Source organism: Symphalangus syndactylus, chromosome 10 (genome assembly GCF_028878055.3).
Source record: "Symphalangus syndactylus isolate Jambi chromosome 10, NHGRI_mSymSyn1-v2.1_pri, whole genome shotgun sequence".
Lineage (NCBI taxonomy): Eukaryota > Metazoa > Chordata > Mammalia > Primates > Hylobatidae > Symphalangus > Symphalangus syndactylus.
Genome location: NC_072432.2, coordinates 127,385,950 through 127,411,484, shown reverse-complemented (window position 1 = coordinate 127,411,484; position 25,535 = coordinate 127,385,950). Strand labels below are relative to the sequence as shown.

General features: G+C 36.7%; 1 long non-coding RNA gene and 1 pseudogene across 3 annotated transcripts in view; one reads left to right on the top strand and one right to left on the bottom strand.

The window, feature by feature from the left end:
- The window catches only part of LOC129491498 (uncharacterized), a 70,366-nt gene extending 59,575 nt beyond the window's left edge, over nucleotides 1–10,791 (bottom strand). For all 3 annotated transcript variants that reach the window (XR_010114139.1, XR_010114140.1, XR_008660565.2), the window contains exons 1-2: nucleotides 10,729–10,791; nucleotides 8,745–8,822 (exon numbers count right to left, since the gene is read on the bottom strand). This is a non-coding gene — a long non-coding RNA (uncharacterized lncRNA). The remainder of the gene's footprint in view (nucleotides 1–8,744; nucleotides 8,823–10,728) is intronic.
- On the top strand, nucleotides 5,354–6,016 carry LOC129491497 (large ribosomal subunit protein uL1-like; annotated as a pseudogene).
- Nucleotides 10,792–25,535: the final 14,744 nt, after the last annotated feature.

Genomic DNA, 25,535 nt, shown 5'->3' with positions numbered 1-25,535 from the left:
GCTACTCTAAATGATAGAATCAACCAGTCACTGGCATCTTTATAGTCCCTGAAGTGAAAACCTGTGAATATTCTTTTAGTTTTATTTACTAATAAGAGAGTGAGAGTGCAAGGAAAAAAATATAGTTGCTGTTTGCTATTTTATATTTTTTGTTTAGCCTTTATTGCTCACATTTATCTATCTACATGTGATACAGATGTTCATATTGCATCACGTGTAATCAAAATACAGCTTATAATCATTTCCCTTAGGTACTATTGCACAGAAATAAATTTTACTTATGTATTTTATTCAAGGGTACTCTTACAACAGGGTATGTTGCATGCATATAGAATGTAAACAAAAATTTTAGCAACACTGATCTCTGAATCCTCTGACTCCACCTCTCTCCCTCTTCCTCTTCCTCTTCTTCCTACTTTCTCTTCTTCAAGTGTATTTAACTTATATTGACACAGAACTGGATATATATTGCTTCTACTACTAGCAGGGTTAACTTGAGCCAGTTTGAACTCCAGAGTCCTTTTTAATAATGATGCAGAATCCACTAGGTTTATGGGCTACTTGAAAAAAATGTATTTAATTGTCTAGTACTAACAAATGTTATTTCTTCCCTTCTTTTATTTTGCATTAAATTTTTCTCTGAGTAAAATATCTAATTAAATTAATTTACACTGAGGTGTGAATGACCAATTAGATTTAACAGGGAACCTATTTGAAATATATGTATGTCAACCTATAATTAATTTATCTCTAAATTAAAAGGTTATTCCTTAAGGTATGTAATTTCAGGCATAGGGGGAAAATGATGAGAAAATAATAGTTTTGCAAGGAAAGATTTGTATGTTTCATAAATCACATCTTATAGACCAGAATCTATTTACTTACATTTATTAGAGAATCAGAGCTGTCTTGGAATATTTATACTAGGGTTGCAGCAAACCCTGGACTACTCAGAAAAGACATAGGCATTGTTTGGGGTTCATGAATCAGCAGGAATGAATAAGCAGAGGCTGCACCAACTTTCCCTGGCCTGCCCCACAGAGTCTTCTTGGAATTGAACCTTGGGTGAGTAGAATGAGGAGTATCCAGCATCACCTTGCTCAATCAGAATGATGCTTTGCATTAGCCTGGCTCCATCTTACAGGATTTCTCAGTTGCTTATTTCTTTGTACTTAATCATTGGCTCATATATGATTATTAAAGCCTAACATTTAAAAAAATGGGATGCTCTGGGTAGCAATCTCTTTGTGGTACTCCCTCATGAATTTATGGAAGGAAATTTAGATATGGGAATAACTCTTCACAGCTACCTAATTCCAGGAACATCTTGACTATTGTATCTAAACTTAGAGTTACCATTGAATGATCCAACTCAAATATGTTGCCTACAAGTCTAGCTGAAGTGTTAATTACTAATTACCTTGATCAGAATAACAGTTTCCCTGTAAATCCTTATGCTGCTTTGCTTATGACCATCTATGTATTTTCTTTATTTTATTAATATCATGTATTAATTTTTTGCCTGGTAGTGTGTAAGCACGCTGAGGTCAGGGAGTGTCTTTCTCATTATTATGTTTCCAAAATGTAAATGTTAATAAATCCTTGAAATAAAGAATACCAAAACTAAATTAACTCCACGCTTTTACGTAATGCAGTAGTTGATGGAGTTGCTTAAAAGTATATGTAGAGTGTCCCAGGCCAGCAGGAGCTAAGAGTGATCTAAGAACCCAAAGCAATGCTGAAACCACTTTTATGAAACTTATGACAGTGGGGGAAATCATAACTGACTCAGTCTTACTTCTAACCCTGCAAGATAACTGTCTGCTCACTCTTAGTTAACTATTGGAGGAATTTCATTTGTAGTTTAAGTCTAAAACAAAGATGACAACGGTCCTTTCCAAACACTAACCTTCTCCTTGCTCAGGGGCTGAAACCACCTTTGTAAAACAAATGAAGGACCACAAGGTTAGAACTGGGATAGGTAGGAGCCTGAATTCTGCTAAGCTGTAGGCATAGCGGAAATTCTAACCAGCCATTGTTTCTTTTGTTGACATAAACTTAAGAAGTCATTGTTTTATAACTTGCTTTTTTAAAACTACTTGCTACTCAGGAGTCTCACAGCCAATAGTCACAAGATTAACTTCCTCAGTTGCCCCTATAGATAACATCACTACTATAAATACTTGAAGACTAGTGTTTGAGACATTTTTCAGACCTTGCATTCTATACAGACCAACTAACATCTTGTAGTTGTAACCCCCACCCAGTAACTGACTCAGCACAATAAGACAGTGTCAACCCCCTATGGTTTCATCCCAGACCCACCTCATCAGCAATCCGCATTCCCTAGTCCTCTGACTGCCAAGCTATCCTTGAAAACCCCAGTCCCCAAATTCTTGGCGAGGCAGATTTGAGAATTATCTCCTATCCTTCCACTTGGCTGGCCCTGTGATCGTTAAACTCTTCCTTTGCTGCAAACATTCCTGCTGTTCTCAGTGTATTAGCTTTTTCTGGGCAGCAGGCAAGAAGAACCCAATTGGGTGATTACAAAGCCTTCAAGTCCAGGAAAGGAAAGAGATAAAGATCCAACTTGTTCTAGAAAAGCTCACTGCAATCCAATTTGAGCAAAACACAAAACATAGTGCTGAATTCCATAGGCTAAATATTTGTGAATTTGGATCTACAGAGATTATAAGACAGAAAGATGTATCACTCCCTTAGATTCCTAAAGAAAAAGAAAACAAAGGGAGGGAGCAACTCTTTCTCTTGGGGAAGGCTCTGAAATAAATGTTTACCATTTGAAGGATGTCCTCTCCAATCCAATTGAAATATTGAAATGTGCCAAAATGTTTTCAAAACTCTTTCAAATTAGATAGTGTCATTGAGTAGTCACTTTGTAGAAAACTGTTTCCTTTTTTTATAATATAAATAAATGTTTTCTCTTCCTTTTTACCAAGAAATTCTAAATAAAGACTTTTTTTGTATGGTGACTCGCTATTCCAACATGAACTATTCAACCATAAAACCTGGGAAACGGTCTAATACATATGTTGGAGGAAGGAATATTGTCACTATCCTGAATTCAAATAGTTTCTAACATCATTGAAGGGCTGGAAATGTTTACTGCCCCTTTCTGCTATGTTATTTTTCTATCTCTCTAGGGAACATCTCTACTCATAACTTATAGAATGTTTGAGAATCTTCAAGGAGGAAAGAAGCTAAATAAATTTGCACTATTATTTCAGAGAAGAAGGGCTGGTTAAGCCAGCATTGAAGCATTCCATATTTATTTCATAACAAATTTGCAAGTCAAACAGAGTTGGCTTTATTTTTTATTTATTTACTTTACCTCAGCCTATTCTGATGCTCAGAAAACCCACTTAGGATTTAGAACTCCATCTGGTTCTTCTAGTTTCCTTCATTGTCATTTGTAATGAAGAGCTTTCAATAATTTTTCAGGAGGACAGCTTTGTTCATTGATTTGTGAAATAGAATGAAACCCAGATCAGTTTATGCATATCTACCAGAGTCTTCAGAGGCTAAAACAACTGCTTATGTCAGAAAAAAAAGAACAATGATAAACAGAGAGAAACAACTTTAACTCTCTTCTCTTTAACAATGGAAGGGGGAAATTTTTCTTGCTATCATTATCAGTTTACACTTATACAAAAATTCACATTCATATTTACAATTCTGAAATATGTCCATATCCTGTATAAACCATCAGAGGCACTGATTACACTGTTTTGTTCTTGCTTTGATTTACCTTTCAGAATGAAAGATGGGTTTTATCATAATAAATGAAGAGATCCCACCTTTAAACATGGTTAAAAATAAGAACCGAATTCAATATCCTCAAAGGGGCTGGTCGAGCACTTGCAACTTTCTTTCTGAGAGATGTTTTGCAGGTTGACTACATCCTAGGGCTTGCAGCAGAGATCTAAGTAGACAAGCCTCTGAATTGAGAATGAGCACCCTCTGTGGCATTCAGAGGTGAGGCTGTTCACAGGGGTTCAGTGACCCTGGAAACTAATTCCTCAGCAGCCAACCTTTCAAAAGGAAGCCTGTAATTAAATAGGTAAAATGGCAATTGGTGGCTTGATTAAAGTGGGAGGATGGTGACAATATTTCTACCTTTGGAAACACAGAAAATTTATCTAATGCTAATTGACCAAGTCTTTGCTCTAAAGCAAGGCACTTGATTCTCTATGTAGGATACTGAGATTTGGTGACTGAGAGCCAATTCTATGCCACTCCTATTCCTAGGGGAAGTAGAGAGAGCAGAAAATGTTTAAAGAGTTTTCTCAATGGCTTTCTCGAAATGTATGAAACATCAATAGAAACAGAAAAAAAGTAACTACCTCTCTCCCCATCTATATCTTCCTCTAAAGTTGCCTGTAATCTTAGTTCAGCAATTCACAATGCTAGCTACACATTGAACTATCTAAAAATGCTAGACAAATTGTAAAATTCCAGAACCTAAGTTTTATCCCCAGAGTTCTGGTTTCATTTCCTTGAGGTGATCTGAGGCATCAGTGTGTGTGTATTTGCACGCACTCCCACATGCATACACATCCATGAGATTCTCACTTTTTTTTTAAGTTTTCATGTTTTGCAGCCAAGTTTGAGATCCAACGTGCTTAGTTCAAGCCTTCACTACAATTTTATCCACCTCTACATAAAAGCTAGCCTGCGCATCTTGGTTAACAGCACCACCTATGAGTTCCTTGATGTCTATTGTGTGTCTCCCACATGTGTTAGTAAGAAGCTTAGACATTCTTTTCAATAAATGAAAATGTTTTAATAAAATAAATAGCTCCCTAATAATTGATTTATTTTTAGCAAATCAAAAAGTGTCTAGCCCATTTTGGACTTTCTAATGGGAATTCTTCCCCCCAGCCTAGCCCATTTTGGATTTTCTAATGGGAATTCTTACCCCTAAATATATTTCTTACTCAAACCACTGATATTCATGTTTATTACTTGATTTTTTTCTAAAAGTTGAGCAACACAAATGCTGCCAGCAGATCTATTGTTGATATGAATTCTCTGCAAGCAGAAACCCATCTAATCATCACTCCAGCAACTCTAAGGGCCTTTACTAACTTGGCAAAGTGATTTTATGCATTGCAGAGGGCAGGCAGACTAACAAACCAACACAAGTAATCCATGCAAATTCTCAGTTTCACTTGTATGAAGAGCCATCCTGTTAGCACTCTCATTTCTTCAGAGACAATGGGTTTAAGACTCTTTCCATAAGAACAGCCCAAGCTTCCAGAGTAGATGCCATGCTATATGAACTTTATTATAAAATAATGACAGGCTCTTTTCCTGATAGCCGGCTCAAGAAGCCATGAGTAGCAAAGTCTCTCATGACACCCTGTAGGAGGTGGTGCGGGAAGTCCTGCACAGGAACCAGCACAAACGCCACAAGTTCCTGGATACGGTGGAGTTGCAGATCAGCTTGAATTATGACCCCCAGAAGGACAAGCGCTTCTCGGGCACAGTCAGACTTAAGTCCACTCCCCACCCCAAGTTCTCCGTGTGTGTCCTGGGGAAGCAGCTGCACTGTGACGAGGCCAAGGCCATGGAAATTCCCCACATGGATATCGAGGCACTGAAAAAACTCAACAGGAATAAGAAACTGGTCAAGAAGCTGGCCAAGAAGTATCATGCAATTTTGGCCTCAGAGTCTCTGATCAAGCAGATCCCAATCCTTGGCCCAGGCCTAAAGAAGGCAGGAAAGTTCTCTTCCCTGCTCACACCCAAGGAAAACATGGTGGCCAAAGTGGACAAGGTGAAGTTTACCATAAAGTTCCAAATGAAGAAGGTGTTATATCTGGCTGTGGCTGTTGGTCATGTGAAGATGACAGACGATGAGCTTGTGTATAACATTCACCTGGCTGTCAACTTCCTGGTGTCATTGCTCAAGAAAAACTGGCAGAATGTCCGGGCCTTGTGTATCAAGAGGACCATGGACAAGCTCCAGCACCTATATTAAGGTACATTTGAATAAATTCTACTGTTACAAGTCAAAAAATAAAATAAAAAATAAAACAAGACCGGGTACAGCGGCTCATGCCTGTAATCCCAGCACTTTGGGAGGCCGAGGCAGGTGGATCACAAGGTCAGGAGATCGAGACCATCCTGGCCAACATGGTGAAACCCCACCTCTACTAAAAATACAAAAATTAGCTGGGCGTGGTGGTGGGTGCCTGGAGGTAGTCCCAGCATTCGGGAGGCTGAGGCAGGAGAATCACTTGAACCCAGGAGGCAGAGGTTGCAGTGAGCCGAGATTGCACCACTGCACTCCAGCCTGGTGATAGAGTGAGATTCCGTCTCAAAAAATAAATAAATTATAATAATATAGTAATTATTATTATTATTATATTGGCCTTTGGTATTTGTGGTAGAATAAAACCACATGTGTCCCCTGTTCTAATTGAAAATGTCTCATACTCAAGCAATAATCAATGGAGACACAGAAGCAAAAACATTATATTCAAGGAAATGAGGTAACTTCAAACCACAATAGATGGAAATTAAAAGCTGTTAGTCAAGGATAATAAAGGAGTTGGCAGGAGAGCTCATTCCCAAACATGTAAATCTGAAGATAAACAGCAAGTTTTGTTCACATCCCCCAACAGCTGAGAAAGTGGGCAGTGGGAACACTGAAGGGGAAAGACAAGGTGGGACATCAAAAGGGTGAGTCTAGATTAATAGACGACAAGAAAACAGTTAAAAGCCCAGCTTTCAACACCACTTGGAGCAGAAACGCAACACCGTGCACTATCTCCATAGGAGAAATGGGGTCAATTTTCTAGAAAAGATAATAAACCAGAGACACTTGGAGTTATAGGCAGAAAATCATTAAGGTGAAGTGCTGTTCTGAAGGTAGAATGATTAAGTTAAAGTCTGCCTATTTGATGGTTATTAGGCCTCCAGCTTTCTTTCCTCAATCAACCACAGAAGAGACACAATCTGGTGTAAACTTGCCACACTCTCAGGCAGGAGACTGGAAAATTTATCTCAAGACAAACTAAATCACTAAGTCTTATCAGACCCAAGAATGCTGCATCTAAGCCAACCATTGTGAAAGCTTATCAACAGATCATTTTATACTACAGAACTACAGTAAGGCTGAGTAATTGAGACAAAGGTATCTTAGATAATTGAGGGTACACTAATGAATAAAATAGGAAAGTTAGTTGCAGGTATATCTGAAGCAGTTAGATACCCCCAACCCCCTTCACCACTATAGTAGGCAGAATCTCAAATGACCCCCAGGATTCCCATCCCTAGCACACATACTCTGTAGAGTCCCTTCCCTCAAGTTTGGGGGAAATGTGTGAATATAATGGTATATCAATCCCTTAATTAAGTACAGCATTAGGTCCTTGTTGCATTGCTATCTTAAAGAAATACCTGAGACTGGGTAATTTATAAAGAAAAGAGGTTTTATTAGCTCATCATTCTGTAGTGTGTACAAGCATGGTGCTGGCATCTGCTCAGCTCCTGAGGAGGCTTTTACTCATGATGGAAGGTGAATCAGGAGCAGGCATGTCACATGGTGAGAGCAGCAGCGAGAGAGAGTGGGGAAGGTTCCACACACTTTAAACAATCAGATCTCATGAGAACTCACTCATTGTGATCCCATGGATCACAGTGGGGTCATGGATCTGCTCCTATGACCCAAACACCTCACACCAGGTCCCACTTCGAACATTGGGGATTAAATTTCAACATGAGGTTTGGGCAGAAACAAATACCCAAACTGTATCAGTCACTTTGTGCGGTAAAAATGATAGGAAGGTCCCTCCTGTGACTACATTATATTTTTCACAACTCCCTCATAGTGGGCTAGAGAGAAATTCCCCTGCTGGCTTTGAAGAAGTAGCTGCTATGTTGCGAGAAGGCCTTGCGGTTAGGATCAGCCAACAACTAGCAAGGAAATGGAACCGCAGCCTATAACCACAAGGCATTTAATTCCACCAACAATGAACGAGCCTGGAAGAAGATCCCAAGCTCCCAGGAAGACAGCCAGAGGACACCTTGATTTTGGCCTTGTGAGAAGCTGAGTGGAAGACCATTATGCCAATTACGCCAAGCCCAGACTTCTGACCTACAGAACTGTGAGATAATGAATAGGTGGACGTTAAACTGCTATCACTGTGAAGCGCATTCACTGGGCGCAGGTTACCGACTTGTCTGAGTCGGTTGAGACATAACACCCACACACAAAGTTACATGAAGCAGGTTTATTAATTATACACAGGTAGCAAGGGACAATAGAAGCCTAGGACTCATGTTTATCCAGGCTCCTAAATGAATGCCATTTATGGAATGAATGCTTTCCTGAGCTTTCCTAAAGCTCAGGAAAGCAACCTAGGGTGGATGGACTCTCATCTCTATGTGCCTCTCTTGCAGCCAGCCCACCTTGGGCTTTATACCTCCGGGTCACAAGACTGGCTGGGCTGACCCACTTAAGGATGTCCTGTTTCTAGGGGGGAACTGGAACAGAGTCTAGGCTGATCCTGCTAGCTCCTCCTTACATCAAGATGTTCCATTCCCAGTACATGCCACAGTTACATTGAGAACTACAAGTGAGAAAGAGGGAGAAGAGTTGGGTCTCTCCAAGGCTACCCAGAAAACTATTTCCCAATGATTGTTTTAATTTGTTACTCAGCCATGAAAAACTATACACCAACCAAAGGAAGACCTTTAAGAGAGGTTGAGATACTTACAGGGACCTGTATTTGGAGGCACCAAGATCAGCACAGCGTGGGTGCTTTCTATAGCAGATGGAGTGTATTGTCAGGAACCTGGCAATAAAAAATGGCACACTCAAACTAGATAATTAAGAAGACTTTAATAAAATGGCCCATTAAAATGCATGAACATTGGCCAGGCACGGTGGCTCACGCCTGTAATCCCAGCACTTTGGGAGGCTGGGGCAGGCGGATAACGAGGTCAGGAGATCGAGACCATCCTGGCTAACACAGTGAAACCCCGTCTCTACTAAAAAAAGAAAAACGCAAAAAATTAGCCAGTTGTGGTGGCGGGTGCCTGTAGTCCCAGCTACTCAGGAGGCTGAGGCAGGAGAATGGCGTGAACCCGGGAGGCGGAACTTGCAGTGAGCTGAGATCGCACCACTGCACTCCAGCCTGGGGGACAGAGAGAGACTCTGTCTCAAAAATAAAAAAATTAAAAATTAAAAAAATTTTTAAAAATGCATGAACATTAAAGAAATAAACAAAGGATAGGGTAGTATTCCAGGATCAGCAATGGCAAGAGCCATTAACACTTCTAGGACTGAAGGGGCAAAAGATATGGAGTAGATACTAGAACTCAGAGAGTAGCTGTGCAGAAAAAGCTATTATTTGGCAGGAGCTGTGTACTTCAGCAGAGGGTTGCAGCCAACTTAAGATAAAACCATCATCAAAAAAATCTGAGCAACATAAATGCAGATGTCTTCTCCCTTCCTCTAATCTCCTGATAGTGTCTACACTATTAATTCAGCATTAATAAATTTGAATTTTTTTCACTAAAATATTATTTGGGCTATGAATATCCTGGCAAAAAACCACCCAAATAAGACTAGGTTTTTATCAATTTATAAATGAATAGGTTGATTTTGAAAAAGTTATCTTTTTAAGTATCTCCAAGGAATTTAGAAAATGCAAAATATCTTATAAATTTGAAAGTTGATATAGTAGATTCACTTTAACTCTTTCTACAGGAAACTTTTTCAGAATATGAATCAATAAAATAAATAAAAAGTGTTTACTTCTGTATCTTATGTAGAAATTATTACTAAGGTAGGAATGAATCCTCTCTTAATAGTCCATACAATCACTTCATTCAATCACTTATATATTTACCAAGAAAACTACAAATCTTATACTTTGTATATATGAAAGACTGTTAAAGTATGAGATATACCCATATTGTAATTTATTTAAGAAAACAAAACTAAATTATGAAAAAATAATTAACTTTGTGATATTGCCCTATGTAAAATTTCTTCTACTTCACAGTCTATATGCTACAGCTTCTCTATAAAAAACTCTCTCAGCTCTTCAAGATCTTACCTACAAATAAAAATATCTCTACATTCATCATTACTTTTTTCCTATTACCTAAAATGAAATTATTATCTGGAAATTTTGCTCTTAATACTCTTTCCCCACTGATACAAGAAGGAATGTATCTTCTTGTAATTCCAGCCCAGCCTTTTGAGAGGCTGATAAAGGAGGATTGCTTGAGCCCAGGAGGTCAAGACCAGCCTGGGCAACATAGTGAGACTCCATCTCTACACAAATTTAAAACTTTAACCAAGCATGGTGGTGCATTCCTGTTGTCCTAGCTACTCAGGAGGCTGAAGTGGGAGGATTTCCTGGACCTGGGAGATTGAGGCTGCAGTGAGCCATGATGGTACATCTGCACTCCAGCCTGCACAATAAAGTGAGACCCTGTGTCAAAAGGAAAAAAGAAAAAGAATAGCCACCAGGCAGGCTGCAACGCTTTATAAGAAATAAGTCTCTCCTTTATCCAGACTTGCCCCATGCGACCAGGTGCCGGGACAGTAGAAAGGGGACCGTGTCGCCCCGCCCACCCTGAGCCGCTCGGCACCCAGCTCCGCCTCTCTCGAGGAACCGCTGCATGGGACAGAAGCCACTCGCCAGCCTGCAATGCCCTGCGGCCGGGCAACAAAATCTCGACGCTCACCGTAGCGACTTTCTCCTCAGCCATTTTGGCTCAGCCCACCACTGCACGGCCGGAAGTCGGCGGTTTCCCAGACGACGAGGCAAGCGGAAGTCGTAGGGCTGTGGAGGACTGTGAGGAGCCGGCGAAGGAAGTAAATCGCCGAGTGACCTAAGGAATCGGGGAGAGAATTAGGGTCTGCTCCACAGAAGGCTTACGTCTGAAAGAGTCAGGTAGGGAATGGGCAGCCACTCGCTGCCTTTATCCCGAGAAGCCCCTAACACCCCTCGCCGTGGTCTGTACATGGTCTGTACCTCCGGCCGCGCTGGCTGGATAGGCCAGTCACCTGGGATAGCAGCCTAGTTCTCCCGCCACCTTGCCTTGCCCTGACTCTAATCTGCATTTAATTCAGTCCTCTTTCCGGGACCCTCCGGCGTAGAATTTCATTTTCGCCTTAGGTACAAAACTCCCCGTTTCTTGGCTATCACTATCGAACTGAGGTACTCACCTCATCAGCTTCCCACTCTTGTTTACTCCAGAGTTTGCAAACACGCTCCCGGTGAGCTGCATTTGAACCGCAGTCTTTTGATTGGAAGTATTTAAAAGTTAGGAGATTTCACAAGAAATCGGCCATGGGATAAAGAGACGACAGTCGGCCTTTTCTGCAAGGCAGTGAAATAGATCTGAATAGCCGCTGCGACTGTAGATAAACATTTCTTCGCCGCCTTTTTACCACAGTCTTCCCTTCCTAACATGCTTAAGGCGTTTTCCATTACCTGTCTGGCCCCCGGTGCGGTGAATTAAATGTTTAGTGTTTCTAAACTAGGAAAACGTGTGGGCTTTGGAATCAAACATGAGTTCTGGATTTGACTACTGCATGACCTAAGCCCGTCGTTTCTTTGAGCCTCATTTATTAAAGTGCCGGGAGCTGTGTGATGAACAAAACCGAGGATCCCTGCACCTGAGCACTGACGTTAGCCCCAATTCGTACTTTTAAGTCTCGCCCTTGTAATTTAGACATAAAATCTGCCTCTCCCAGTTCATTAACTGGGAAAGCATTTAAGACAAGTTTCTCCAGGCCTCTAAGAGAAGGAGAACCCCACTGACAGAGTTACATAGAAGAAACAAATACGGTAATCTATCCAAATACAAGGGGAAAGGACAGCAATAGAATAACAGCTCTTCTAAGTATTTCAGTAACACTCTGTCTTTTAATCTTTATAACAATCCCATGATACTGTTGCTTTCCCACTTTTTTCAGATAAATACTCTGCCTTTCATTTATTAGAAAAAAAAAATTTTCCAGCTTGGCCAGCATGGTGAAACCCCGTCTCTACTAAAAATACAAAAAATTAGTCGGGCATGGTGGTGCCCGCCTGTAATCGCAGCTACTCGGGAGGCTGAGTCAGGAGAATCACTTGAACCCAAGCGACAGAGGTTGCAGTGAGCCGAGATCGCACTTCTGCGCTCCAGCCTGGGCTATAGAGGGAGATTCGTCTACACAGAGTGAGCCAAACAAGAAAATAGAGATGAGAGATGTTCATTGATATATATCATTGGAAGCATGAATGAAATTGCATTCAATTAATATATTTATTTTAGGAAAGATATTTATTTTCCTCCTTTCTTTGCCAAACAACCCTCAAATTTGAGCTGGGCACATAGCTAATTGGAATAAAGTCTGTATTAATAGCCTTCTTTGCAGGTGAGAGAGCTTCTCAGGGCAATTGTTGGGAAGGAAAAACATGGAATGGAATACGAAGAGACAGAACTTATTTACACAGACAATGATGTGTACCCGTTAGTGTCTTTCTCCCTTTTCCAGGTGACAAATGTCTTTTATATAAGGTCTCAACAGCAGAGTGATATAGATTTGAACTAAGCCTACTACTGTATTTTAAATAAATTAGTAGGAGTAAAGGGAAGAAATAAATAATTAATGAACATAAGCCATAGCTGTAAAGGTCCTCATTTCCCGAGCCAGTCACAAGGTCTAAGTTAATAGTCATAGCTACTTTTTCTCACTACCCATTTTATCCTATCTAGGCCAGACGCTTGCAGAGAGTAAAGAGAACATTACCAGAAATTAAGCACAGAGCTCACTCATCTGCAAAGAAGGCTATTAATACAGACTTTATTCCAAGTAGCCACTTGCCCAGCTCAAATTTGAGGGTTGTGTGGCTGAGGAAGAGGGAAAATAAGTATCTTTCTTAAAACAAATATATTAATTGAATGCAATTTCATTTGTGCTCCCAATGAGATGTTGGTATATTTTTTTTTATTTTGTTACTATATTATGTTTGTTTTGAATAAAAATAATATTTTTAAAAGGATGAATGTCTAAGATTAACTAAGGAAACTGTCAAAAAAAGGGAAAAAAAGGCAAGTCATTTTATCAGATATCAGAACATACTATAAATCCATTAAAATAGAATTATAGTATTCATAGTGGTATAGAGAAGTATACTAGTAGAACAGAACAAAATTCAAAAGTAGATCTTAGTATATTTTAAAATGTAATATATAGTAATGGTGATAGTTTAAATTTAAAGGCCTAATGGTGTATTATTTAATAAATGGTACTTGTACGTTGCATAGAAAATGTATTTGGATTTTTATTTTACATCACATGTAAAAATAAGTTCCAGAAAGGATTATGATATTATAAACAAGCTAAAATATCATGAGCAATTGGAAAGCTATATTGCCAATCTAATTGCATAAGAGACCTCCTTGTTGAAGACCAGAAACCTAGTAGCTCAGTAAGAAAGGAACGATAGGGTGGACAACATAAAGTAGAAAATAAACGCAAGATACATCAAAAACTAGGTCAGTAGAAGATTAATAGACTGAGAAAGTGTTTAAGTAGCACAGATGACACAGGCTTAGTGTCTTTAATAAAAAGCACTTACACATTGATAATGAAAAGACAACCAGTTCAAAGAATGATAGGTAAGCAGTATGAATAATTTACCAAAAAGCAAATCTGGCCAATAAACATATGGAAAGTGGTTTAATACAGCTGATGAGCAAGGAATCATGAGTCAAAGTAACAGTGAATTATATTATACTCTATATACCCAAGCTTAGCAACAGACTGGAGATGGAACATGTTACTAGCATGGAGATGTAATGTGGTAGTTAAGAGTGTGGATATGAGCAGAGGAGAGAGGATGAGGGGTGTACGATTTGATTGCATTTATATGTTCAATGGAAATGTGTGTGTGTGTGTGTGTGTTTCAAAGAGCTTACATAATATTTTTAAGCTAGCACATCCATTCTACTCAAGAGATCTCTTCTAGTGATTACATTTGCAAAGGTACCCAAAGATACTCATTGTAGCATTGTTTATAATTCCGAAAATGATATAACCTTAAAATAAACCATGAAGGTAATGGTTTAATAAATTATAGCATATTTCCACTATAAGACACCACAGAATAAAGAATAAGGTAGAGATACACTTACTGAGGGGGAATATTGTTTGATAAGTGTAAGTTACGAAATAATACAAATGATATTAGGTTGGTGCAAAAGTAATAGTGGTTTTTGCATGAAAAGTAACAGCAAAAAAACGCAATTACTTTTGCACCAATCTCATATAATGCCATTTCAGGTTTTATATATATGTGTACCTATATATGTATATATGTGAATATATATGAATATATATGTATATATATGAATATATATGAATATATATGTATATATATGAATATATGAATATATATGTATATATATGAATATATATGAATATATATATGAATATATATGAATATATATGAATATATGTATATATATGAATATATGTATATATGAATATATATGTATATATATGAATATATGTATATATGAATATATATGTATATATATGAATATATGTATATATGAATATATATGTATATATATGAATATATGTATATATGAATATATATGTATATATGAATATATATGTATATATATGAATATATATGAATATATATGTATATATGAATGTATATATGAATATATATATGAATATATATATGAATATATATGTATATATATGAATATATATGAATATATATATGAATATATGAATATATATATGAATATATATATGAATATATATGAATATATGTATATATATGAATATATATATGAATATATATATGAATATATGTATATATATGAATATGTATATGAATATATATATGAATATATGTATATATATGAATATATATATGAATATATATGAATATATGTATATATATGAATATATATGAATATATGTATATATGAATATATGTATATATGAATATATGTATATATGAATATATATGAATATATGTATATATGAATATATATGAATATATGTATATATGAATATATATGAATATATGTGTATATGAATATATATGAATATATGTGTATATGAATATATATGAATATATATGAATATATATGAATATATGTATATATGAATATATATGTATATATATGAATATATGTATATATGAATATATATGTATATATGAATATATATGAATATATATGTATATATGACTATATATGTATATATATGTATATATGAATATATATATGAATATATATATGAATATATATGCATATATGAATATATATATGAATATATATGTATATATGAATATATATGAATATATGTATATGTGAATATATATGAATATATATGAATATATATGAATATATATGTATGTATATGAATATATATGTATATATATGAATATATATATGAATATATATGAATATATATGTATATATATTCATATATGTATATATGTGAATATATATTTATATATGAATACATATATGAATATATATGAATGTATATATGAATATATATGAATATATAAGTTCATATATATATGAATACTTATATGTTTGGAATAAATCATGAAAACTCTATTAGGATGCATGCTAAACTCTTAATAGTGTTACCTTTGGAGGGAGTAGAATTCAGGAATTAGGAGCTATAACTATATATATTTACATGTATATAGTTATACAAATAACTATATACATAACTATATGTGTGTATTTGAGCTGTTTGAGCATTCATAAGGATAATGGATTCATGTTATATTATCTGCATATTAAAATAATACAAATAATCACATCAGAAATTATATATTGAGTTCTCTAAAAGCACAAGATACTTTATATTTTTGCTAAGCAGAATAATGCCTCTACCCCCGGGCAAAAAGACAAAGGATGTCCACATTTGAATGGCTAGAATCTGAGTATGTTTCGTTGCATGGGAAAGGGGAATTAGGTTGCATTAAAGGGGAACTGGCTGACTTTAAAACAGGAAGATGTTTATGGAATATCTGGGTGGACCCAATGTAATCTCGAAGGTGCTTAAAAGCAAAAGCAGAAGGCAAAAGAAGAGTCAATGTCAAAGCAGTAAGATGTGAGAGAGACTCAACAGGCCATTGCTGGCTTTGAAGATGGAGGGAATGTTGAAATTGTCCATAAGCTGGAAAAGTGAGGAAACAGATTCTTCCCTGAAGCCTCCAGAAGAAATGCAGTTCTGCTGAAATCTTGATTTTAGCCAGCAAGGTCCGTTTTGGAGTTCTGAACTACAGAACTGTGAGATAATCAATTTGTGTTGTTTTAAACCATTAAGCTTGTGGTAATTTGTTAAAGCACCAACAGGAAACTTAACGCAATATGCATCACCTCATTTAAAATTTACAAGGACCCTGGGAGATATACACAGCTGTGGGCTCCATTTAAACAAGAAAACACCATTGTTCAGAAGGTTTATTTAGGGTGACACAGCTGGTAAGTGCTGTGGACAGGACTTGAGTTAGTTCCAGAGGAATCTAGAGCCTCTCCTGGCTGCCATTTTGTATTCTCTGTCCTCTGACCTATAACTCCAGTGCTCCTGGCTCAGTACTCAGCCACCAGCAGATGTTTACCATCATATAAGTCAGTAAGAATTCAAGTTTGAGGGGTAAGACAAATCTCCATTTAAACCCACTTACTAGCTGTGTGGTTAGTTTAAAACAAACTACTCAATTTAAGCTTGTTTGCTCATCTATCAAAGAAGCGAAATACTTTCTACCTTGTGGGCTGAGGAAAAGCATTCAGTGAAATAATCTATGAAAACTGTCAAACAAAAGCTTTGTATAGAATTTTGTTTTAAATAAATGACATTTATTGTTGGTGAGGACTATTGCTTTGTTATAATGACTCTGGGAAGCTGTTTTTCTTCTAGATGAGGTTTTACGTTTTGTTCATACCTTTCCCATATCTGTCAGCTCCTGATTCAGAGATGGTGGTTAGTGCCTGTGGCACAGAACTATAACTACAAACTAGGGAACTATTAACTGAGTACAAGTATAGAAGAAGTGGCTTTTAGTGGTGTGGGCACCAGTGATCCGTAAGATGAATCTGGTGGCAAAAATGTACTGTTAATAATGTATATTTCTCCCATGGGATAACATCACAGGGGAACAAAAGGAAAAAAAAACACTCAGAAAATGTCCTTAAAATTTATACTTGCTTAGTATGCTATGAGACTCTAGAAAAGAGGACATTTCTATTTCAGTCGAAATTATGTTGGCCTTCTGTTTTCTGCCCATGGAGTCCCAGACAGTTTTCTCAGAATATCATTTGTCTTCTGCTCGATAAACATATTCTGTTGGTCTAGGTACTTCATGAACTTCTTCAAATATTCCTTTGAAATATTCCTTTCAGGCTCTAAGTTCTTCACCACTTGAAGTTTGGCTTTTTAAACAATTGCTCTTAGTGATGATTTATGAACAATTATTTACAAGGATAATTCCTGACGATTCTCTACAGAAGATCACCTTTGCTCTTTTCAAAGGTCCCTCGGGTTCTGAGTTGTCCAGTATCTGGTACTATGGCCGACATATATTATACACTCGACCTGGATCCATTGAATGAATGAATGAGTGAGTGAGTGAGTGAGTGAGTGAGTGAGTGAGTGAATTATCACATGAACCATGAGGCTGAGGCAACAGGTGTGGTCACTAACAACTCGTTCATGGGAATAGATCTTCCCCTGCTTCTCATTTGAAAGGAAAGTAAATCAGAGTCAGTGCACATTCCCAAGGGACCTCAAGTTACTGGTTCAAATGTCTTCAGACCATCTCAACTATTTGTGTATGTGCCCCTTTGGAAAACTGAGGAAGGAAATAAAAAGCCTTTTATGAGTTTTGTTTTGTTTCACAAAACTCAGAGGTAATAAAGCATTTACATTGCTAATGGCTTTTTCAAAGTGTGTTGACATCCAAGTGGTTTGGGAGAACAGATTTTCTGTGGGGGAAATACTATGATGCCTTAGCCAGGGCAACTATATCTTTCTCTATGAAGTTTCTGTACTTGTAGTGCCCTTCATTCAAGTGACCTTTGTCCTGCTTGTTGTTGCAGATTATTTGAACTATCTGCAGATTCAATGAAACCAGCAGGATAATTGCACAGAACGGATAATTTATAGCAATAGTAATTTATTCAGATGATTATTGTCAACCATGACACAGGGCTTCCTTAATCACATCTATGATTACTATACTTTCTAATGATACTGTATCTTTTTTTGCTAATACTCTAAAGCGCTTCCTACATGTTACAAAGCTATTAAAACACAAATCTACAGGGCAATTGATAAAATGTTTTCATTGTTCAAGCTGCATATATTCACATTATAATATCTGCTATACAAAATGTATAAATGATCACAGAATTATAGCTTTGAAGATCTCCAAAAAAGTAATTTTATCCAGTCCACTGCCTTAAATAGTTACATATTCAAACCATCAAAGACATATGGTTGTAATTCCCACTTAAAAAAATCATAAGGCATGGACTCTGCATAACACCTTAAATGGACTGTTTTGACACTTGATTACCATTTTGTCAAGAAGTTTTGCTATAAGCTGAGTAAGTAAGAGCAAATTATACATATGTCTAAGAATATATCTATTTCTTTGTTGGGACTGAAAAAAATATTTCATGCCTCCTTTATCACACCGAAGTCACATAATACATTTCGCTTTTTGAGATTGAATACTGAACCTTCCCAACTCTGTTAACACTTTTTACAATGAATATATTAATTGACTTTAATCCCCTTGGACATTCTTTGGTCCCTAACTATAAATTGTATTATTTGACCTTAAGAGAAATGGCAACACATAGGATATAAGGAGATGAGACATAGAATTGAGGATCTCTACCCACATCTTCAGTGTTAGTTACTTGATTCATAAACACTAACAAAACATACTGAATTGTTTAAATTCAAATTCAGCTCATATGCAAAGTCTTCAACTAGAAGGCGAGCTCTTAATTAACCGAATAATTATTAACTTTAATTTTGTTGTTGTTGTTGTTGAACTGAAAGCTCATTGATAGAATAACATTTCACAAAGAAACCTGAAAAAGTCTAAGGCATTTAGGTAATCTAGTGAGAAACAAATTCATGAACTACAAAAATAGGAGAAAAGAGTATAATGGAAACATCTGGGCAAACCTCATGGAGAACTGGAATGTCTGTCATTACTGTCCAAAACCCAATCATCGCGCTAAGGACTAAGAGTCACTCTGTTTTTCATCTTGCCCATTCAAATGCTGGTTTTCATTACTTTCATTCCAGAGGTTCTCCTTACTTGTAACTCAGGGCCTCCTTATTTCTGCTTCTTTCTTCTAATTTTCTCTCCACATCTCCAGTGTTACTAAGACTGCTTTTTACCCTTTGTACCATTTTTCTCTGTGTCTGTTACTTGTATTCAAAATTCTGTAAAAGAAAAAAGAAAGACCAAATTGAATCAAGTAGTCACTATTCAGTACTATTGGTTGAAATTATCTGGCCACATTGTCTCATAGATAACTGACTGAACTTTTCAGTATATCCTAGATCTCCTCATCCAAAAAACTGGGGTTAGAAATAACAGCATCAGATGACTGAGTATGACACCCCATGTGCAAGCAAATGACCATGACCACTTATCTCAAGTGAGGTCATCCATGTGAAAAGCACATTATGCAATCAAGTACCTGGTGAAACAAAACTAAACAAAAAAACCTCCTTACTAACTTGAAGAAAACCTTCTAACAATAGAGACTGAAAATTATTGCTTACACAGTCCTGCCTGATGTACCACAGGGAATGCAATGCACTGGTAAGCACTGTTGCATATTGTAAGGATATTTACCAAAGATAGTCATTTAGTTAATAGCCTCAGGGATGCACTGTGAACAAAACATCTTGCTGAGTCCTGCATGAAGGTGCTGGTAAGGAATGGTGATGTTAGAAAATAAGGACTAAGTCATAATATTGTACCCATCACCAAAGAAGCTTATTATATAGTAAGACAGACACAAAAATCATGCAAATATAAATAATGTAAGGGAATGAATAATATTGGGTAAGGAAAGAAGTACAGAATCTCTCTAGCAACTTCCAGTGCTTCCTTTGTGCTAATATTCCAATTGGAACAGTGCAGGGGTAAACGTCAATCAACAATAGAAAGCCATTCCAAGCTTCAAAGGCCAAAACCTTCCTGATGCTAAGGCCTGAAGAATGAAGGGATGAACCTGCTGAAGAATGGACCAAAGAGAGACAAGTAGGACTGGCCTTCAGTCATCTCCTGGGGTGTTACTTGTTGGTAAAGTGTCCTCTTGGATCTGGAAACAGAAGAATCGGCAATGTGGGGAGACGGTTTTTAAACCACATTTAATTCCTTACCCGTTCAAGTTGTGGAAATTTTCAGTAGTTGCTATTCATTCATTTATTCATTTACTGAAGCAGCTTTTACTGCAGGTCCAATACATGTTGGGCTATATATGGTGAATCATATATAATCCTTGCCCTAACAGACATAGAAAGCAATAATTGTGACTTATTTTTATATTTGTATCTATATAGCTAAATAATTAAAATTTTCATTCAAAATGCTACAGAGACATAAGAGGAGGAAACTAAATAGACTTGATAGAGATGCCAGCGAAGTTAAGAAAGTTCTCTAGATGAGAGGCAATAGAGAGATTATTGTAGGAAACATACTACAAAAATGCACCCTTGTGAAATGAAATGCTTGTTTCAAGATTATTGAGTTTTTCAACGGGATCAGAGGGTCACGTTTGCATGTGATGTGGCAGAAGGCACAGCTGGAGACTGGGCATAGTGGCTCATGCCTGTAATGCCAGCACTTTGGAAGGCCAAGGTGGGCAGATCACCTGAGGTCAGGAGTCCAAGACCAGCTTGGCCAACCATGGCCAACATGGTAAAATCCTGTCTCTACTAAAAATACAAAAATTAGCTGGGTGCAATGGTGTGTGCCTGTAACCCCAGCTACTCGGGAGGCTGAGGCAGGAGAATAACTTGAACCCGGGAGGTGGAGGTTGCAGTGAGCTGAGATCATGCTACTGCACCCGGGTCTGGGCAACAGAGGGAGACTTGGTCAAAAAAAAAAAAAAAAAAAAAAAAGCACAGCTAGACAAATGTGGATCAATAATCTCCACATGAAGCTGTATAAAAGCTCTTATAGTCAAATTAAGATTATGTTGATATCAAATTATTTCTTGTAATTGTGTTTTTCAATAAGAATTTTATTATTTTTATAAAAATAGATTCTTAATTCAGTATATTTTTATTACAATCAAGCTAAACTACTATATGGAATTTCTTAGTAGTAACTCTTTTGAAAAAAGTCAGATGTCATTAAAATGTCAGCCTTGTCATTGACTAGGTAATATTAAGCAAGTTACTTAACTTTTCTAAGCCTGTTTCATGTACAGATAGAGAATGATAAGACTACATGAGGCTGTTGTGAAGATCAAATTGGTAATACCTGTGACTACCTGTCATGTAGCAAATACTCAATGAATATAGCTATAATCAAGTTTCTAAGATAGTTGTTTTCAAATATAACTATATAACTATATAATTGTAATTATATAACTATAATAAATGTAACTTAGCCATAGAAGTTTCTTTAAGTGTTAGAAGCCCCATATATAAATGAATTAACTGAGATATAAAATTTAGGTGCCTAGAACCTGCGTGGTCTTGCTTTCTCCCAATCCCACCTTCTACCCAGATAACCTCTAAAGGGCTCTGCCAATCACACCTTCCTTCCAAATAAATTATTGAATAAACAAACTCATCTTTATCCAGAGTTCGTTTCTCTAGTGTTTGTTTTCCTTTGTATCAGTTCTAGGCATCAGCATTGGAAGCATTGTTCTTTCTTTAATAGTGCATAATGGGTCACTTAAATCCCATGATGTGTTTCAATCTCTCCTACTTTATGTTCCCTAAGTTAGTAATTGTGATAAAGTATCATTCAAAAATGTTTAACTGCATTTAAATGCACAATACCTTCAAGCAAATTAGAAAAACTTTCCCCCGTGTGTGGACTTCTGGGTGAAAGAGGACCCTTGAGAATGTGGCTTGATAAGTCAATGGCATCGTTACAAAAATTAGAAAACGTCAGCCCTTTCTCTGAGCAAATTCAGACCTCAGCTATGTGTAGGCTGAGCAATGAGTAGATTTAAACCCTCATCTGGCTCTTATTTATATATTATAATTTTTAGTTCAAACTCTAATTCATCAAGAGATGTTTTAGAAACAAAAATGGGTTGAAATTATTCTTAGTCCTGTTGAAAGTCTCGCTTTTAAGAGAATTCCAAGCATAGGCAATATTTTAAAGCTATCTTTCTGTCACTTGATGACTATAGTAGGGGCTTTCTTATGCATCAGTTTTTTTATTCTAAAATATTCTGAGTAGTATCACTTCCAATTCTGAACAATGCCTTGGTCCAGAGGCTAAAGCAATCAGGCAGGATATGAGAAATACATTTCCTGAAGCTAACTCTGCTTCACAGAAATAAGCTTTAAAGTTGTTGAGCATTGCTCTCTTTAGGCAAACCTATAGGCAAGATGTTCTATTACTGTAGGTATAAACAGATGACAAAATTAGTCAAAAAAAAGGTTACTCTAGGTATAACATATGAATATGGAACTTTTGATAGTGGAAAGCTTTAAAATTATATTCTCCAGAGGTGTGTGAGCCTGAAGCATTGAAATCAGGAAAGGCAGCTTACAGTATTTAACTGGACTCACTAAGCATGGTCAAGGCCTAGGTTTAAAATACAGGTTATGCCAAGATTAGCCATTTGAATGCAAATTGCTTGTGCCTCAGTGTTTTACAGATGAAGATATTATCTTCAAACTATTGTTAATGAAAATAACTAAGATACCCTATATGAAAGTGCCTACAGCTGAAGAAATATTACTTCTTTTAAAATAATCTAAATCTTGTTTTCATTCACTTTGAAGCCTGGAACACATGCTCTGAAACAGGGCTGTTAAATAGAACTTTCCACAGTGATGGGAATAGTCTATGTTTGTGCTTTCCAATATGGTAGCCATTAGCTGCACGTGGCTGTTGAGCATATGAAAAGTGTTTCATGTGACTAAGAAACTGAATTTTTTAATTGCTTAATTTTAATTAATTTAGGGTTTTTTGTTGTTGTTTCTGTTTTTGTTTTGAGACTTATCTCGCTATATCACCAGGCTGGAGTGCCGTGGCTCAATCTCGGCTCACTGCAACCTCTGACTCCCTCGTTCAACCAATTCTCCTGCCTCAGCCTCTGGAGTAGCTGAGATTACAGGCATGTGCCACCATGCCCAGCTAATTTTTGTATTTTTAGTAGAGATGGGGTTTCACTATGTTGGCCAGGATGGTCTCAATCTCCTGACCTTAATTTAGTTTTTTTAAAAAACCACTTTAAGGAGGTATGATTGACTTACAAAAGCTGCACGTATGTAATGTATACATCTCATTGAATTTGGGGAAAAATATACCCCTTGAAACCATTATCGAGGCCATAAACATATTATCTCCCAATGTTTCCTCCCATCCCCTTTATTATTATTATTGGTTTTATTTTTGGTAAGAAAACAACATAAAATCTACTCTCAGCAATTTTCAGTATACAATAGGGTATTAGCTATAGTCAGTGTGCTGTGAAATAGAAATCCAGTTATTATTTATCTTGAATAACTGAAACTTTGTACCTTTTACCCATCACCTCTCCATTTTTCCCTCCTCCCAGCCAGCCCCGGCAACAACCACTTTACTCTCTACTTCTATCAGTTTGACTATGTTAGATTCCACATGTGAGTGAAAACATGCAAAATTTGTGTTCCTGTGTCTGGTTTATTTCACTTAACATAATGTCCTCCAGGTCCACCCATGTTGTCACAAATACCAGAATTTCCTTTTGAAAGGCTGAATAATATTTCATTGTATGTATGTAGCACATTTTCTTTATCCATTTATTCACTGATGGGTATTTAGGTTGTTCCCATGTCCTGGCTATTGTGAATAATGCCGCAGTGAACATAGGAGTGCAGATATCTCTTAAAGATCCTGATTTCATTTCCTTTGGATATATACCCAGAAATGGAATTGCTCAATCATATAGTAGTTCTATTTTTATTTTTTAGAAACCTCCATACTGTTTTTGAGACTGGCTACATGATTTTACATTCCCAAAAACAAAGTGGAAGGATTTCTTTTTCTCCACATTCTTGCCAACACGTATGTTTTAGTTCATTTTGTGCTGCTACAACAGCATACCTGAGACTGGGTAATTTATAAGGAACAGAGATTTATTTCTTACAGTTCTGGGGTCTGGGTAGTCCAAGGTCGAGGGACCTATGTCTATCGAGGCCTTCTTGCTGCCTCATTCCATGAAGGAAGGTGAAAAAGCAAGAGAACACCACCATGAGAGCAAAAGAGAAGGGAGCCAAACTCATCCTTTATAAGGATGCCTCTCCTGTGATAACTAACCTATATCTATGATAACAGCATTAATTCATTTATGAGGGCAGGGCCCTTATGACCTTGACCACCTCTTAAAGGTTCCACCTCTCAACATTGGGGATTAAGTTTCCAACACATGAGCTTTGGGGGACACATTCAAACAATAGCAACTTCTTATCTTTTTTTAATGACATACATTCTAACTGATGTGAAGTGATATCTCATTGTGGTTTAAATTTCTCTGATGCTAATGATATTGAATTTTTTTATATGCCTGTTGGCCACTTGTATGCCTTCTTTGGAGAAATGTCTATTCAAGTCCTTTGCCCATTTTTCTATTTGGGTTATTTGGTTTCCTATTATTGAGTTTTAAGAGTTCCTAATGTTTAGATGGCAATCCCTTATCAGATGTATGTTTTGCAAATATTTTCTCCCATCCTTCAGGTTGTTTATTCCTTTGATTGTTTCTTTTGCTGTACAGAATCTTTTAAGTTGAATGTATTCCCACTTGTCTATTTTTTGCTTTTAGTGCATCTGCTTTTGGTGTCATAGCCAAGAAATCATTGCAAAGACCAATGTCAAGAAGTGGTGTTTTCTTCTAGGATTTTTACAGTTTCAGGTGTTGTGCTTATGTCTTTAATCCATTTTGCGTTGATTTTTCTTGTGTGATTAAAGAGTAGGATCTAATTTCATGTTTGTTTTTGTTTCTGCATGTGGGTATCCAGTTTTCCCAACACCATTTGTTGAAGGGATTATCTTTTCTCCATTGTGTATTCTTGGTGCTCCCAAAGATAAGTTAGATCTTACATGCATGGGTTTATTTCTCAGCTCTCTATTATGTTCTGTTTGACTGTATGTCTACTTTTATGCCAGTTCAATACTGTTTTGATTAGTATAAGTTTGGATTATAATTTGAAATAAGGAGTTATATTTCTCCAACTTTTTTCTTCTTTCTCAAGAACACTTTGACTGGTTAGAGTCTTTTGTGATTTTATGTGAATTTTGTGACTGTTT